Source organism: Pan paniscus, chromosome 16 (assembly GCF_029289425.2).
Source record: "Pan paniscus chromosome 16, NHGRI_mPanPan1-v2.0_pri, whole genome shotgun sequence".
NCBI classification, from domain to species: domain Eukaryota; kingdom Metazoa; phylum Chordata; class Mammalia; order Primates; family Hominidae; genus Pan; species Pan paniscus.
The window spans coordinates 27,799,630-27,818,980 of NC_073265.2; positions in this window are offsets into that span (position 1 = coordinate 27,799,630).

Genomic DNA, 19,351 nt, shown 5'->3' on the forward strand with positions numbered 1-19,351 from the left:
CTATTTTGTTAATCTTTTCAAAAAACTACTTCCTGGATTCATTGATTTTTTGAAGGTTTTTTTTGTGTGTGTCTCTATCTCCTTCTGTTCTCCTCTGATCTTAGTTGTGTCTTGTCTTCAGCTAGCTTTTTAATTTGTTTACTCTTGCTTTTCTAGTTCTTTTAATTGTGATGTTATGGTGTCGATTTTAGATCTTTCCTCCTTTCTCCTGTGGGCATTTAGTGCTATAAATTTTCCTCTTAACATTGCTTTAGCTGTGTCCCAGACATTCTGGTATGTTATGTCTTTGTTCTTACTGGTTTTGAAGAACTTATTTATTTCTGCCTTCATTTTTTTATTTACCCAGTAGTCATTCAGGAGCAGGTTGTTCAGTTTCCATGTAGTTGTGCGGTTTTGAGTGACTTTCTTAATCCTGAGTTCTAATTTGATTGCACTGTGGTCCAAGAGACTGTTTGTTATGGTTTCCATTATTTTGCATTTGGTGAGGAGTGTTTTACTTCTAATTATGTGGTCAATTTTAGAATAAGTGTGATGTGGTGCTGAGAAGAATGTATATTCTGTTGATTTGGGGTGGAGAGTTCTGTAGATGTCTATTAGATCTGCTTGGTCCAGAGCTGAGTTCAAGTCCTGAATACCCTTGTTCATTTTCTGTCTCATTGATCGGTCTAATATTGACAGTGGGGTGTTAAAGTCTCCCAGTATTATTGTGTGGGAATCTAAGTCTCTTTGTAGGTCTCTAAGAACTTGCTTTATGAATCTGGGTGCTCCTGTATTTGGTGCATCTGTATTTAGGATTTAGATCTTCTTGTTGCATTGATCCCTTTACCATTATGTAATGTCCTTCTTTGTCTTTTTTGATCTTTGTTGGTTGAAAGTCTGTTTTATCAGAGACTAGGATTGCAACCCCTGATTTTTTATGCTTTCCATTTGCTTTGTAAATATTCCTCCATCCCTTTATTTTGAGCCTATGTGTGTCTTTGCATGTGAGATGGGTCTCCTGAATACAGCACACCAATGGGTCTTGACTCTTTATCCAATTTGCCAGTGTGTATCTTTTAATTGGGGCATTTAGCCCGTTTACATGTAAGGTTAATATTGTTATTGTGAATTTGATCCTGCCATTATGATGCTAGCTGGTTATTTTGCCCATTAGTTGATGCAGTTTCTTCATAGTGTCGATGGTCTTTACAATTTGGTATGTTTTTGCAGTGGCTGGTACTGGTTTTTCCTTTCCAGGAGCTCTTGTAAGTCAGGCCTGGTGGTGACAAAATCTCTCAGCATTTGCTTGTCTGTAAAGGATTTTATTTCTCCTTCACTTATGAAGCTTAGTTTGTCTGGATATGAAATTCTGGGTTGAAAATTCTTTTCTTTAAGAATGTTGAATATTGGCCCCCACTGTCTTCTGGCTTGTAGAATTTCTGCAGAGAGATCCACTGTTAGTCTGATGGGCTTCCCTTTGAGGGTAACCCGACCTTTCTCTCTGGCTGCCCTTAACATTTTTTCCTTCATTTCAACCTTGGTGAATCTGATGATTATGTGTCTTGGGGTTGCTCTTCTCGGGGAGTATCTTTGTGGCATTTTCTATATTTCCTGAATTTGTATGTTGGCCTGTCTTGCTAGGTTGGGGAAGTTCTCCTAGATAATATCCTGAAGAGTGTTTTCCAACTTGATTCCCTTCCCCCTGTCACTTTCAGGTACACCAATCAAATGTAGGTTTGGTCTTTTCACATAGTCCACTATTTCTTGGAGGCTTTGTTCATTGCTTTTCATTCTTTTTTCTCTAATCTTGTCTTCATGCTTTATTTCATTAAGTTGATCTTCAGTCTCTGATATCCTTTCTTCCACTTGATTGATTCAGCTATTGATACTTGTGTATGCTTCGCGAAGTTCTCGTGTTGTGTTTTTCAGCTCCATCAGGTCATTTACATTCTTCTCTACACTATTTATTCCAGTTAGCAATTCATCTAACCTTTTTTCAAGGTTCTTAGCTTCCTTGCATTGGGTTAGAACATGCTCCTTTATCTTGGAGTAGTTTGTTATTTCCCACCTTCTGAAACCTACTTCTGTCAATTCGTCAAACTCATTCTCTATCCAGTTTTGTTCCCTTGCTGGTGAGGAGTTGTGATCTTTTGGAGGAGAAGAGGCATTCTGGTTTTTGGAATTTTCAGCCTTTTTGTGCTGGTTTGCCTAATCTTCATGGATTTATCTACCTTTGGTCTTTGATGTTGGTGACCGTTGGATGGGGTTTTGGTGTGGACACCCTTTTTGTTCATGTTGATGTTATTCCTTTCTGTTCGTTAGTTTTCCTTCCAACAGTCAGGCCCCTCTGCTGCAGGTCTGCTGGAGTTTGCTAGAGGTCCACTCCAGACCCTGTTTGCCTGTGTATCACCAGCAGAGGCTGCAGAACAACAAAGATTGCTGGCTGTTCCTTTCTCTGGAAGCTTTGTCCCAGAGGGGCACCTGCCAGATGCCAGCCATAGCTCTTCTGTATGAGGTGTTTGTCGACCCCTGCTGGAAGGTGTCGCCCAGTCAAGAGGCATAGGGGTCAGGGACCCACTTGAGGAGGCAGTCTGTCCCTTAGCAGAGCTCAAGCACTGTGCTAGAGATCCACTGCTCTCTTCAGAGCCAGCAGGAGGCCCACAGCCACCCCTTCCCCCAGGTGCTCTGTTCCAGGGAGATGGGAGTTTTATCTATAAGCCCCTGACTGGGGCTGCTGCCTTTCTTTCAGAGATGCCCTGCCCAGAGAGGAGGAATCTAGAGAGGCAGTCTGGCTACAGAGGCTTTGTGGAGCTGCAGTGGGTTCTGCCCAGTTCAAACTTCCTAGCGGCTTCATTTACACTGTGAGGGGAAAACGGCCTACTCAAGTCTCAGTAATGGCAGATGCTCCTCCCCACACCAAGCTTGAGTGTGCCAGGTTGACTTCAGACTGCTGGGCTGGCAGCGAGAATTTCAAGCCAGTGGATCTTAGCTTGCTGGGCTCTGTGGGGGTGGGATACGCTGAGCTAGACCACTTGGCTCCCTGGCTTTAGCCGCCTTTCCAGGGGAGTGAATGGTTCTGTCTCACTGGCATTCCAGGTGCCACTGGGGTATGAAAAAAAAACGCCTGCAGCTAGCTCAGTGTCTGCCCAAATGGCTGCCCAGTTTTGTGCTTGAAACCCAGGGCCCTGGTGGCATAGGCACCTGAGGGAATCTCCTGGTCTGCGAGTTGCAAAGACTGTGGGAAAAGTGTAGTATCTGGGCCAGAGTGTACCATTCCTCATGGCACAATCCCTCACAGCTTCCCTTGGCTAGGGAGGGCGTTCCCTGGCCCCTTGCACTTCCCTGGTGAGGTGATGCCCCACCCTGCTTTGGCTCGCCCTCCGTGGGCTGCACCCACTGTCTAACCAGTCCCAATGAGATGAGCCAGTTTCCTCAGTTGGAAATGCGGAAATCATGTGCCTTCTGTGTTGATCTCGCTGGGAGCTGCAGACCAGAGCTGTTCCTATTTGGCCATCTTGCCAGCCACCCAAGTGTCTTATCTTGTACCCTCATTTACCCTCTCTTCTATTTTTCCTACCTTTTTGATAGGTGTCTGGTTGGGGAGTGTTGTCTTCCTCTTCTCACCCCTTGGGTGAGGCCCTTCCTCTGGATGCTTTCTTTGTTATTCTTCCTTCTCTCAATCATGGACTCTTAATTAATGTCCATGAGGAGATTAACTGGGGAGAAGGGACTATACTATATGTGAAGCTTCTGAAACTATATCTAAATTTTTGTGTATGTTTTTTTCTGGGGGAAGGGTTGTTAGCTTTCTGAGATTTTCTAAATGATCCATTACTCAAAGTAGGTGTTTAAATTTTCTCCCATGGCCTCAGCAGGACCTATATGACTCTTCTGTCCGAATATCCACCTTTGTCACCTAGCATTCAGACCCACATTTTCAGCCACCACCTCCTTTCATTGTTCCCGAGGGCTTCCTCTCCATCTTTAAAGCCACATGCTGGTCTAAGCCCCCATCATCTCTTACCTGGACATGTGTAATAGCTTTGTAACTGGCGTCCCTAATTACATAACCTCCTTTTCTCTGATTCTTCTTTCATGTTGCTTCGTTCATGTACATGGTCACATAATTCCTTTGCTTCTAAACTGCCTAGGAGTCTCCAATTGCCTACAGAATAAAGTGCAAACTTTTTAACATCATGTACCTTCATGACTGGATCTTACCTCTCCAGCCATGCCCTCCCAAGCACCTGACCTCTTAGAGTGCACCTTGGTCACTTACAGAAATTGATGTTCACTGCGCCCTTTGTAGCCTCAGTACTTTTGCTTGTGTGCTTCCTTCTGCTGCCCATCTATTTTCACCAGGTAAGCACACACAAAGGGAGCTACACCACACACATCGGAACCAGTGGCTCACCTAGAAGGCATATGCAGGGCTGCCTCCAGGTGCAGAGGGGTGCACACCCACCTATCTGCATCTGCTTCATGATTGGTTGTGCTTGGAGAACCTATTGACTACCATGGTCTCCGGTCCATTGCCTAGCACTGATTCATCCATTTAAGATATATTTCCTGGATGCCTTGAGAATCTGGTAGAGAACAAGACAGGCAGGATCCTTGTTCACATGAGCTCACATGTCTAGAGGACAGTAGCCAAGTCAACAAATAAATAAATATGCCATGGTTTCACACCCTGATTTCCAGGAGCTGCTACCCCTAATCTCATGGGGCCACCATGAGATGCCCTAGTTGAAGCCTCCACGTGGGCCTGTGAGGACAAAACCACTGCGATTAGGAGCATACAGCTCCAGAGAGTGAAGAGACAGGGAGAGGGAAAAGGAGGGAGGGGATATGGTACCATCTTCTACTGTCCTGATGAGTGCTGCTCCTGCTTCTGACGGGGAGAGTTGGCCTCAATGTTTTTGGCTGTCCCATTCAGCAGTACATTAAATATAATAAATCCCCACTGCTGCTCACCTTAGTCCAAGCCTGTGAGGAACTGCCCATATGAGAAGTGGCTCCTTGTGCCCCTGTGCCCTTTTGGACGGGGCTGGTGGTTGGACTTTTGCTTCGTGCTTGGTCCTGGGCATATTCTGGAATGGGCAGTGCATCTCTCTGGGGTTCTGTCTGTCTCACAGGTCTGCTGCTCTAGAGAGTGCTCCGTCCCCCTGAGGCACCCCCAGGATTCTTCAAAGGAAATTTTATAAATGTCATGCAAATTGTATTTTAAACTACATCATCACAAATTAGGCCCTAAATATAATAATCCATTTTGTTTTCAGCTGCTGTGAAGGGTGCTGCCTGTCTCTTCAAAGGCCCTTTCCAGAGCCCCCCAAAGTCTTTTATTTGGATCACAAAACCCACATTTTCCGTCAGATTGGCCTAAATAGTCTCTCTAAATATGATCAAATTTCATGTTGGTGTTTTTTTAAGGATGCTAACGCAACAAACAAATTGAAATACATGTTGTCTCATGGCTTTTACTCCCGGTAAGAGAAGAGTTCTTGAAAGGGTTTGCGCAGAGGAGGGATGGAATCTGACTTCTGTTTTAATGGGGTCACTCAGGCTAATGAGCAGTAGGGATGGAAGGTTCTTGGTACAGGTGACCTCCATAATGTTAAGCTGTAAGGGTCTGGCAGGTCTGTGGCTTTCAAACTACTTCAAACATTGCTTCACAGTAAGGGAGCCATTTTATACTCTGTTACCGTCAGATGTACATTTATGCTACGTGTAAAACTGAAACACAAGCTACACGAACAACATTTACCCTTACTACATGTGCTTCATTCTCATCCTTCACATTTGTTTCTTTTTCTATGACTTTAAAAAATACCCTGGTCAGAACCCACTAAATCCATCCATTACTGGGTTGGGATCACAGTTTACAAAATACAGGTCTCTGTCTATCTCCCATGATAACAACAGATCTTGATGATTACTTCTGGAAAAGGGAACTCAGTGGCTCTGAGTCAGGGGACTCTTACTTTTCATTGTCCCTCCTTTTGAAACTTTTATTTTGTATTATTTGCATGTACCTATTCAATAAATAAATGCTATTTTGACTCATTCTGGCATAGAACTTATTGCTTTCTGATTCTGGCCTGAATAGGTTTACAAAAACAGGGAGTGAGGCCAGCAAAGGTAAGTTGCAGGAGCAAAGGTAAGTTGCTGGTGAATCTACTTTGTTCAACTTCATCAAACAATATCTTTTTTTTTTTTGCAAATGTTTGGGTGGCAGAATGGCATGGTGGTTAAATGTGTGACCTTTGGGGTTAGATTGAGTTGAACTCTCAGCCCTAATGCTTCTTAGTAATGTGACTCTAAGCAGTCAATAACTTTTCTAAGCCTGTTTGTAAAATTGGGTACAAACAACACCTACCTAACAGAACTTTGCGATGATTATATGCCATGACCTACAGCTTGCATGCAGAGGCACTGAAGACACATTAGGGTTTTGAGTGCTTCTTCTGTGCCAGGCTGTGGGCCTACAACAGTGAATGTTTCAGTTACCTAGTAAGTGCTACACCATGACATCCAAGGGGCACCTACCCAATATCTTGGCTGATGAAGTGCTAACCTCTCAGAGGAAATGAGGCCTAGGCTAACACGTAGAGTGAGATAAATAGTGAGCTGAACACAAGTGAGGCAAAAGAGGAGGAGGTGTTTTAGAGAAGAGGAATATGCAGAGGTAAGGAAGAGTAGAACGCTTTGCTGAACCACAACACTCAGGAGCTTGTTCTCTGATTCTGTCTCCTCCCCGCCTGCCAATGTGTAAGTAAAGTTTCAAGTCTGACTTAATCTTTTTGCCTTCACAGAGTCCGAGAGGTTTCACACCTTGAAGAGTCCCCCGTGAGTTACTTAAATCCCTCGCTCCACTTTGGATGTGATTAAATCAACACCACTCCCAAGTTTGCCTTTGGGTGCTTGAGATGAAGGCTGCTGAGAAGAAGGCTGAGTTAATTAAAATTCAACACTGGGCCTCTTTCAAAAGCCTGGCATTGCAATCCGAAGAGCAATAATTTAAATGCTAAAACCAGTTTCGTAATGCAACCACTATTTTTAAGACTCCTATTGTATACCCAGCACCTTACTGCATTAACGCTACTTAATAATTTAACACCTACGAAGATACAAGGGTAAAAGCTGGAAAAAAGCGTTCATAGAAAGATTCAAATTGCCAGGACCAGCCAAAGGATGTGGTTTTCTGGGTACAAAACTGTTTAATTTAATATGCATTTTTAAAATTACTGTGATAAGCATAGTATTGAAATGAAAACTCCTGAGTATTAATAGATAAACTTGCATGTGAGCAGTGGAGAAAATCATTGCAAATCAATGTGGGTGGGTGTTTCTCAAACTGCAATCATCTGCAGATGCATCCTTAAAGGCTGCAAAATTTTTTTTCTCCCTCAAAAGGGGTCATACTTTACCCATATTTAAGGTGTCCTAAAGTAGTCCACTTCATACACAGATTACAAGCATTTTGCTTCTTGATTTTCAGTTTTCCCACTACCTCTCTGCCAAAGCACAATCTTCCTCATCCCACACAGGGCTTAAGCATATTTTTTTCAGCTTGATTCTTTGTCATGAGAATAAGGAGTGAAACTCTCATGGGGAGAAAGCCGTCTTATGGAAGTATAACATGGGATAAAATAATTTATCTTCTATGTTCATCTCTTTTGTGCTCTCTGGCTTTGGAATTGGGAAGTGAGATTGTCTCAGTTCAACCCCGAGGATAACCATGTTCTCTGTGAATATAGAGTTTGTATTTCACAAGTCATCAAGTCTCACACAGGAGAGCATCATGAAAATTAGAAATGCATTGATTGAAAAACAAAGCTGAAAGCTTACATTTGCTGCAAGTATGGATCAAGATTGGTCTGCATCTGTCTAATTTGCAACTGATTCACACTTTTGGTCAAAATAATTTATCAGTACACAGCCTAAGGATAGCCCAAATTTACTGTAAAACACTGCTTTTTTTGTATTTTTTTTCTGCATCTTGCATCAAATGGAAAATGCTCGACTCTTAACAAAGTGTGCAGCTGGAGAAGTCTGCATTATGGCTTCACAAGTGTGGCTGAGAGTTAACTCTTGACTAGGTAGTCAGCCACATATTCAGCTTTATCGATCTTAAATAATCAGTGAAAAGCATTGCCATATATTACAATAAATGTAATCAGGGCACACTTATGTGTGATTTTTAAGTGCCCTAAAAGTCAGGCTTTGCCTCCAGCGGAGGGCTACCTCATGCTGGATCTTAATTTGGCCCAGGCAGGTACAATCTTACTGTAGTGTCAGTTGCTTTGACGTCAATAGTTTGTGTTTGGACTGGGGGTGTGAAGAAATCTGGGTTAGATTTATGATGTATGTGTGAAATAAACAAGTTATATATAATCAATGTTGGTGGTGGTTTTAAAAAAAGTCCTTTTTAAAAATCAAAGTCACTGTGACTTTTGCCCTGTACCAGCCAGAGGAAGTAAATGGGTAGAGTAGGGGGTGAGGGTGGCAGGTAGAGGTGGCAGGTGGGCGAGTTTGCTTCAGGCCTTCTATGATGACCTCTCCAAACTCAGCAGGAGTGGCAGAGCCACATTTTTACATGCATGCACCCCTTCTTCCATAAAAATATATTTAACAATATATTTTGGCCAGGCAGTGGTTCATACCTGTAATCCCAGCACTTTGGGAGGCTGAGGTGGGAGGACTGCTTGAGCCCAGGAGTTCGAGACCAGCCTGAGCAACTTGGCAAAACTCCATCTCTACAATAAATTAAAAAAAAAAATTAGCTGGGCATTTTTGGTGCACGCCTGTGGTCCCAGCTACTCAGGAGACTAAGATGGGAGAATCATCTGATCTTGGGAAGTCAAGGCTGCAGTGAGCCAAAATCAAGCCACTGCACTTCAGCCTGGGTGACGGAGCAAGAGCCTATCTCAAAAAAAAAAAAAAAAAAGAAAGAAAAAAACTCCCAATATATATTGTGATTGTGTTGGCATAAGGATGACTATAACCCAGACTGGATTCATTAGTATATATCCATTATCATATTCCTTTTTTCTTTGATTTTAAAAGACATTTTAAATTTGAGCCCTCGGCACTGTGCCTCCTGGATAAGTTGGCCCTGGGAGTTAGGCTTACTCTTTCATGAAAGACAAAGTGCTCTTTCCTGGTTCCAGCAGAGTTGGTGGCTTCTGCCTGTTCAAAAATCTTAGTGTAAAATAAGAAGAAAAGGTGAATTTAGAGAAGGAACTCCTTTCATGTCCGTTTTGAACTTGCGGTAAGGGAGGCATGTGAATAATCACCACCTGGAGAGCAGTAGGATGAGAAATGGGATGGGAAGTGAAGGCCTGTCTGGGGAGGAGAGGTAAACACAAAATCCTCTTTAAAACTGGGGGTTCTAACAGGATGTTTAGGGCAGTGAAATGATTCTGTGTGATATGATAACAATGGTTACATGTCGTTAACATTCATCCAGACTTGCAGAATGTACAACACCAAGAGTGGACCCTAATGTAATCTGTGGACTCTGGGTGATAAAAATATGCAAATGCAGGTTCATCAGTTGAAACAAATGCACCAGTCTGGTGGGGGATATAGATAATGTTGGAGGCTGTGCTTGTGTAGAGGAAGGAGGTATGTGGGAAATCTTTGTAGCTTCTGCTCAATTTTTTTTTTTTTTTAGGAGACCAGGGATGCTGCTAAATCAATTTTGCTGTAAGTATAAAATTGCTCTAAAAATAAAATCTATTAAAAACAAAACAAAACAAACAAATTAGGGGCTCCAAAAGGTCATTCAAGTTTAGAGGGTCTAGCTTAGAGGAACCAAAAAGGCAGTACCTATGGTCCAGGTAGCTGTCAGCTTAGTGACTAAGAAGTCCCTGTCCTGTAGCAGGGAGTGGGCAAGTACCTGCTTCTGGGTCAGACTTGAGCTTGGGGCTGGTATACCCAGAGGCCCAACCAGAAAGGACTCGGCAAGCCCCAGGCTATTGAGGACTATTGGGCACAACTGGTGGGAGGCAAAACACATAAACAAGCAAACCAAAAGAGGGCTAACTTGCATGTTAAGTTATGCTGGGCTAGATTCTGTGATCAAACAGAAGGTTTCTTACTTTTTCCTCTGTATTTTGTTTCCCTTAAATTTCTTATGAAGATTATATGAACCAACATATTGAGTACATCCTGTATGTCAAGTATGGTGCCAAGATGTAAGAATATGTTTCAGAGGTTCCAAGATGGCCAAATAGGAATAGCTCCAGTCTACAGCTCCCAGCGTGAGTGACACAGAAGATGGATGATTTCTGCATTTCCAACTGAGGTACCGGGTTCATCTCACTGGGGCTTGTCAGACAGTGGGTGCAGCCCACCGAGTGTGAGCCAAAGCAGGGTGGGGCATCACCTCACCTGGGAAGTGGAAGGGGTCGGGGAATTCTCTTTCCTAGCCAAGGGAAGCTGTGACAGACGGTACCTGGAAAATCGGGACACTCCCACCCTAATACTGTGCTTTTCCAATGGTCCTAGCAAATGGCACACAAGGAGATTATATCCTGTACCTGGCTCAGAGGGTCCTACGCCCACGGAGCCTTGCTCACTGCTGGCACAGCAGTCTGAGATCTAAATGCAAGGCGGCAGCGAGGCTGGGGGAGGGATGTCCGCCATTGCTGAGGCTTGAGTAGGTAAACAAAGTGGCCAGGAAGCTCAAACTGGGTGAATCCCACCGTAGCTCAAGGAGGCCTGCCTGCCTCTGTAGACTCCATCTCTGGGGGCAGGGCATAGCTGAACAAAAGGAAACAGAAACTTCTGCAGACTTAGATGTCCCTGTCTGACAGCTTTGAAGAGAGTAGTGGTTCTCCCAGCATGGAGTATGAGATCTGAGAATGGACAGACTGCCTCCTCAAGTGGGTCCCTAACCCCCGAGTAGCCTAACTGGGAGACACCTCCCAGTAGGGGCTGACTGACACCTCATACAGCCAGGTGCCCCTCTGAGATGAAGCTTCCAGAGGAAAGATCAGGCAGCATCATTTGCCGTTCTGCAATATTTGCTGTTCTGCAACCTCCACTGGTGACACCCAGGCAAACAGGATCTGGAGTGGACCTCCAGCAAACTCCAACAGACCTGCAGCTGAGGGTCCTGACTGTTAGAAGGAAAACTAACAAACAGAAAGGACATCCACAGCAAAACCCCATCTGTACGTCACCATCATCAAAGACCAAAGGTAGATAAAACCACAAATATAGGGAAAAACCAGAGCAGAAAAGCTGAAAATTCTAAAAATCAGACCGCCTCTCCTCCTCCAAAGAAACACAGCTCCTCGCCAGCAACGGAACAAAGCTGGAAGAAGAATGACTTTGATGAGTTGAGACAAGGCTTCAGATGATCGGTAATAACAAACTTCTCCCAGCTAAAGGAGGATGTTCGAACCCATTACAAAGAAGCTAAAAGCCTTGAAAAAAGATTAGACAAATGGCTAAATAGAATAAATAGCATAGAGAAGACCTTAAATGACCTGATGGAGCTGAAAACCATGGCACAAGAACTACGTAACGCATGCACAAGCTTCAGTAGCCGATTCGATCAAGTGGAAGAAAGGGTATCAGTGATTGAAGATCAAATGAATGAAATGAAGCGAGAAGAGAAGTTTAGAGAAAAAAGAGTAAAAAGAAACAAACAAAGCCTCCAAGAAATATGGGACTATGTGAAAAGACCAAATCTACGTCTGATTGGTCTACCTGAAAGTGACAGGGGGAAGGGAATCAAGTTGGAAAACACTCTTCAGGATATTATCCAGGAGAATTTCCCCAACCTAGCAAGACAGGCCAACATTCAAATTCAGGAAATACAGAGAATGCCACAAAGATACTCCTTGAGAAGAGCAACTCCAAGACATAATTGTCAGATACACCAAAGTTGAAATGAAGGAAAAAATGTTAAGGGCAGCCAGAGAGAAAGGCCGGGTTACCCACAAAGTGAAACCCATCAGACTAATAGTGGATTTCTCGGCGGAAACTCTACAAGCCAGTAGAGAGTGGGGGCCAATATTCAACATTCTTAAAGAAAAGAATTTTCAACCCAGAATTTCATATCCAGACAAACTAAACTTCATAAGTGAAGGAGAAATAAAATCCTTTACAGACAAGCAAATGCTGAGAGATTTTGTCACCACCAGGCCTGCTTTACAAGAGCTCCTGAAGGAAGCACTAAACATGGAAAGGAAAAACCGGTACCAGCCACTGCAAAAACATGCCTAATTGTAAAGACCATCAATGCTAGGAAGAAACCGCATCAACTAACTAGCAAAATAACCAACTAACATCATGATGACAGGATCAAATTCACACATAACAATATTAACCTTAAATATAAATGGGCTAAATGCTCCAATTAAAAGACACAGACTGGCAAATTGGATAAAGAGTCAAGACCCATCAGTGTGCTGTATTCAGGAGACCCATCTCACATGCAGAGACACACATAAGCTCAAAATAAAGGGATGGAGGAAGATCTACCAACAAATGGAAAACAAAAAAAAAAAAGCAGGGGTTGCAATCCTAGTCTCTGACAAAACAGACTTTAAACCAACAAAGATCAAAAGAGACAAAGAAGACCATTACATAATGGTAAAGGGATCAATTCAGCAAGAAGAGCTAACTATCCTAAATATATATGCACCCAATACAGGAGCACCCAGATTCATAAAGCAAGTTCTTAGAGACCTACAAAGAGACTTAGACTCCCACACAGTAATAATGGGAGGCTTCAACACCCCACTGTCAACATTAGACAGGTCAACGAGATAGAAAGTTAATAAGGATAGCCAGGAATTGAACTCAGCTCTGCACCAAGTGGACCTAATAGACATCTACAGAACTCTCCACCCCAAATCAACAGAATATACATTCTTCTCAGCACCACATCACACTTATGCCAAAACTGACCACATAGTTGTAGGTAAAGCACTCCTCAGCGAATGTAAAAGAACAGAAATTATAACAAACTGTCTCTCAGACCACAGTGCAATCAAATTAGAACTCAGGATTAAGACACTCACTCAAAACCGTTCAACTACATGGAAACTGAACAACCTGCTTCTGAATGACTACTGGGTACATAACAAATGAAGGCAGAAATAAAGATGTTCTTTAAAACCACTGAGAACAAAGACACAACATACCAGAATCTATGGGACACATTTAAAGCAGTGTGTAGCCGGAAATTTATAGCACTAAATGCCCACAAGAGAAAGGAGGAAAGATCTAAAATTGACACCCTAACATCACAATTAAAAGAACTAGAGAAGCAAGAGCAAACAAATTCAAAAGCTAGCAGAAGGCAAGAAATAATTAAGATCAGAGCAGAACTGAAGGAGATAGAGACACAAAAAGCCCTTCAAAAAATCAATGAATCCAGGAGCTGGTTGTCTGAAAAGATCGATAAAATTGATAGACCATTAACAAGATTAATAAAGAAGAAAAGAGAAGAATCAAATAGACACAATAAAAAATGGTAAAAGGGATATCACCACTGATCCCACAGAAATACAAACTACCATCAGAGAATACTATAAACACCTCTACACAAATAAACTAGAAAATCTAGAAGAAATGGATAAATTCCTGGACACATACACCCTCCCGAGACTAAACCAGGAAGAAGTTGAATCCCTGAATAGACTAATAACAGGCTCTGAAACTGAGGCAATAATTAATAGTCTACCAACCAAAAAAAGTCCAGGACCAGATGGATTCACAGCCAAATTCTATCAGAGGTACCATTCTAAAGAGGAGCTGGTACCATTCCTTCTGAAACTATTCCAATCAACAGAAGAAGAAGGAATCCTCACTAACTCATTTTATGAGGCCAGCATCATCCTGATACCAAAGCCTGGCAGAGACACAACAAAAAAGAATTTTAGACCAATATCCCTGATGAACATCTATGCAAAAATCCTCAATAAAATACTGGCAAACCGAATCCAGCAGCACATCAAAAAGCTTATCCACCATGATGAAGTTGGCTTCATCCCTGGGATGCAAGGCTGGTTCAACATATGCAAATCAATAAATGTAATCCATCATATAAACAGAACCAAAGACAAAAAACACATGATTATCTCAATAGATGCAGAAAAGGCCTTCGACAAAATTCAACAGCCCTTCATGCTAAAAACTCTCAATAAACTTGATATTGATGGAATGTATCTCAAAATAATAAGCGCTATTTATGACAAACCCACAGCCAATACCATACTGAATGGGCAAAAACTGGAAGCATTCCCTTTGAAAAATTGGCACAAGACAGGGATGCCATCTCTCACCACTCCTATTCAGCATAGTGTTGGAAGTTCTGGCCAGGGCAATCAGGCAGGAGAAAGAAATAAAGGGTATTCAATTAGGAAAAGAAGAAGTCAAATTGTCCCTGTTTGCAGATAACATGATTGTATATTTAGAAAACCCCATCGTCTCAGCCCAAAATCTCCTTAAGCTGATAAGCAATTTCAGCATAGTCTCAGGATACATAATCTATGTGCAAAAATCACAAGCATTCCTATAGACCAATAACAGACAAACAGAGATCCAAATCATGAGTGAACTCCCATTCACAATTGCTTCAAAGAGAATAAAATACCTAGGAATCCAACTTACAAGGGATATGAAGGACTTCTTCAAGCAGAACTACAAACCACTGCTCAAGGAAATAAAAGAGGACACAAACAAATGGAAGGACATTCCATGCTCATGGGTAGGAAGAATCAATATCGTGAAAATGGCCATACTGCCCAAGGTAATTTATAGATTCAATGCCATCCCCATCAAGCTACCAATGACTTTCTTCACAGAATTGGAAAAAACTACTTTAAAGTTCATATGGAACCAAAAAATTGCTTGCATTGCCAAGACAGTCCTAAGCTAAAAGAACAAAGCTGGAGGCATCATGCTACCTGACTTCAAACTATACTACAAGTCTACAGTAATCAAAACAGCATGGTACTGGTACCAAAACAGAGATATAGACCAAGGGAACAGAACAGAGTCCTCAGAAATAACACCACACATCTACAACCATCCGATCTGTCACAAACCTGACAAAAACAAGAAATGGGGAAAGGATTCCCTATTTAATAAATGGTGCTGGGAAAACTGGCTAGCCATAGGTAGAAAGCTGAAACTGGATCCCTTCCTTACACCTTATACAAAAATGAATTCAAGATGGATTAAAGACTTAAATGTTAGACCTAAAACCATAAAAACCCTAGAAGAAAGCCTAGGCAATACCATTCAGGACGTAGGCATGGGCAAGGACTTCATGTCTAAAACACCAAAAGCAATGGCAACAAAAGCCAAAATTGACAAATGGGATCTAATTAAACTAAAGAGCTTCTGCACAGTAAAAGAAACTACCATCAGAATGAACAGGCAACCTACAGAATGGGAGAAAATTTTTACAATCTACGCATGTGACCAAGGGCTAATATCCAGAATCTACAAAGAACTTAAACAAATTTACAAGAAAAAATCGAACAACCCCATCAAAAAGTGGGCGAAGGATATGAACAGACACTTCTGAAAAGAAGACATTTATGCAGCGAACAGACACATGAAAAAATGCTCCTCATCATTGGCCATCAGAGAAGTGGAAATCAAAACCTCAATGAGGTATCATCTCACACCAGTTAGAACGGCGATCATTAAAAAGTCAGGAAGCAACAGGTGCTGGAGAGGATGTGGAGAAATAGGAACACTTTTACACTATTGTTGGGACTGTAAACTGGTTCAACCATTGTGGAAGACAGTGTGGCAATTCCTCAAGGATCTAGAACTAGAAATACCATTTGACCCAGCAATCCCATTACTGGGTATATACCCAAAGGATTATAAATCATGCTGCTATGAAGACACATTCACACGTATGTTTATTGTGGCACTATTCACAATAGCAAAGACTTGGAACCAACCGAAATGTCCATCAATGATAGACTGGATGAAGGAAATGTGGCACATATACACCATGGAATACTATGCAGCCATAAGACAGGATGAGTTCATGTCCTTTGTAGGGACATGGATGAAGCTGGAAACCATCATTCTCAGCAAGCTATTGCAAGGACAAAAAACCAAACACTGCATGTTCTCACTCATAGGTGGGAATTGAACAATGAGAACACATGGACACAGGAAGGGGAACATCACACACAGGGGCCTGTTGTGGGGTGGGGGGAGGGGGGAGGGATAGCATTAGGAGATATATCTAATGTAAATGACGAGTTAATGGGTGCAGCACACCAACATGGCACATGTATACATATGAAACAAACCTGCACGTTGTGCACATGTACCCTAGAACTTAAAGTATATAAAAAAAAAGTAAGAATACATTTCACTTTGTCCTCACAAACAAACTTTGTGATGAATTACCATTGTTATTTGTTCCTGCTTTATAGATGAGGAACTTAAGGCTTAGAAAGGTCAAGTAACTCATCCAAGAACACACCCGTGAGAAGTGAAGCTAGGTTTCAAGTCAGTGTGATGCTGGAGCTCAAGCTTATCACCACTTTGCTACACTGCCTACCCATAATATAACATAATAGATTTTGTACCCTGAACAGTTCAGCTAGCTGGTTATTACCCATTATGAGGAGCTGGGTGAGGTAAAGATGGTAAATAACCAACTCTAACTACATTGTTGATGCTCTAAGGAAGTGCTAACCTTTTAGCTGTCCTGTCAACTACAAGTTACAAACCTGAGCGTCATGGGGTCAGAATTTTGGTCTAGTGACAAGCTGCTCCTTGGCCCACCTCAAGTGAGAATTGTCCTAAAGTGACTTAGCCATTGGTTGGGGAAAGAGAAGTCACTGACTTAAAACTTCTGGCCTTACCCTAAGTTTTCAGTTTCAAGTTATTTGAAAAGTGAAAGTACAAATGTTGCCAATGTGCTATTAAATATGTTGGTGGAGGCCACGTTCCCCTATGATACCAGTTCTCACGTGCCAGGTACCATACTTTGTGTGTGTGTGTGTGTTTATGTATGCGAGTGTTTTGGGACGGAAGTGTGGTTCTTGCTACAGTCTCTTCTCCATGATTCCTTTTCTGAGGGCTTTGGGCCTTCCCTTTAAGAAATGGGGAATTATAAAATCAAGTGATTCAATCATGATTCCTTAGGTCTTTCTAACTACAAACCCAGAAGTTTTATTTATTAATTTGTTTTTGTAACAAGACTCTTAGCTTTTTATTTTACCTTTTATTCTCATGACTGAACTATTAATGGAACTGTGCTCCAGTCTCAAAATCTACTTTCAATAGCTGTGAATGTTTTTCTGCAATGCAGGCATAAATTCAGACATTTGCTCAGACCTGGTTAAATTAGGGAAAATTAAGACTGATATGGTCTTTTCTCTTTTGGGGATTATTTTTGCCCAGTCCCTCAAGCTCCCACCCTACACCATCCTGTCCTGGAATACTCCAGACACCCAGTGTTCTCAGTATCTTTCTACCTTGTTGTTCCACCCAGCCTGCTTGCAGCTTCTGCTACAGATCTGAGCACTGAAATGAAGGATCCCTCAATTTGCCTTGCTCTCAGCAAAGGGGAAATCATATGCTAGGACATTCTCTGGCTCAGTGGTGCCACTTTTCTCCCTGGTCTCCAGCCCCTTTGAAAGACTCACAAGTGACACGAACTTGTATTCATTGCTATTCCACTAGTGTCTGAATTTTCCTTTTACTCTTCCAGAACATTGGAGTACCACTTTTCATTTTATCTTCATTTAATGTGGATGTCTGGCACCTCTGCCATCCTAAGAGTACATACCAAATCCTGTCCTTACAAACACAGGCGTATACAAAGGAAGGGGTGTATGGTAAACTATCCAAGGATGCCTGTAAAACAGACTGGGCTAGAGATGAAATACAAGGAAACACAGGCAAGCGGGATGACTTACCTAGTTTCTAGCTCTGCTAAAGCAGGAAAGGTCCAGCTTCCTGAAAAATCGTTTAACTCTGTCCACCCTGCCCTCCACCCACCGGCCCCCCTGACTTCTTCCTTTAGTGAAGGATTCTTTTCTCTGCTAAAAGCTGTATTTTTGCCCTGTTGACTTGGAGGCAGCGAGTGATGAGTTGTATGAGACGGACAACTTAATATTTTGTTTGCCGTAACTTTAGTAAAGTTTAGCAGATATCCCAAACCTAGGATAGGTTTCTGAGAATCAGGGGTGGCTTTTGAATCAGAATCTCAAGGCCCAACGTTTTTGGCAGATGCAGCTCTTTCTGAACAGTAAGTCATTGTTGAGTGACATGAATAGGACGAGAGCTACAGAAAATGAAGGTTTCAAAAGATTGTCTAAAACAAAAGTCCTTTCAGTCCCTTGTATTCAGAGTTTCACCCCTCACTGAACCAAAGTTGCTCATTTTGCAGGGAGAATGCACGCGAAACTGTGCTGTCTGGAATCCAGGCAGTATTGCACTTTGATTGGCAGGTCAGCCACCATCTGAAGGTACTTAGTGCTCATTACTCATCAGTCCATCCGGAAGGGTAAGAAAGAAGTAACCCTTTCCTGCCGTTTGCACTTATTCTCACCTTGTCTTTCCTGAGGAGTATGGCTGTAGTTACAGATACATATCAAACAGAAAGCAGTCATATCATTCCAACAGGGAACAGAACTCAGGGAAATGGTTGCCAGTGTACCAGATTCCTTCTTTCATTTTCTTTCTTTTTACTCCTTTTGAAAGCTGTTGAGGTCTAGTTGTTTCTTAAGGAGGTTTAACTCAGATCTCAGCACTGATCTGGAGGCCAGGCAGGGTCTTATCAACTCTGGCACTGAAGTTAACCCCGTCCTGGGTGCAGCTGGGAAGGCTTAGCTCTCTGAGACCACCGAGGAACCCAAAGACATCTAAAGATGAACTGGGTACCTGCGGGAGGCGAGGGGCCTGAGAGACCCCTGGAAACATGCTAGCATGAGCCTTTATAACTGAGACTGTCTGGAACAACACAGTTCCAGGCTTTCAGGGCCAAGGGGTGAGAAATCCCAAATCTTCCTACATTTTTCCTGATACTTTAGTAGACAGGTGCCTAATTTTTCTTAATTCACAGAGGACTTTCCCTTCCTGTTCGTTGTTCATTACTCACAAGAGTCCTTCCCAAGGCAAGGAGGTAAGTGCTACAGGGTGAGTCACTAACAAATTGAGAGTTGCATCACGTCTCCAAACTCCAGCTTGGCCTTCTGACCAAAAGAGTATCTAGCTTTTCTTGAAAAGATTACATCACAGGTGGTAAAGCATTTGTCTTTGCCTTTCTTCATCCTGTTTCTGTTTCCTGGTTCCTAGCAGGTATTATGTGAAAAGTCCGATTGGCCTTCCCATAACTGATTCACATTATACAGTTTGATTTTTG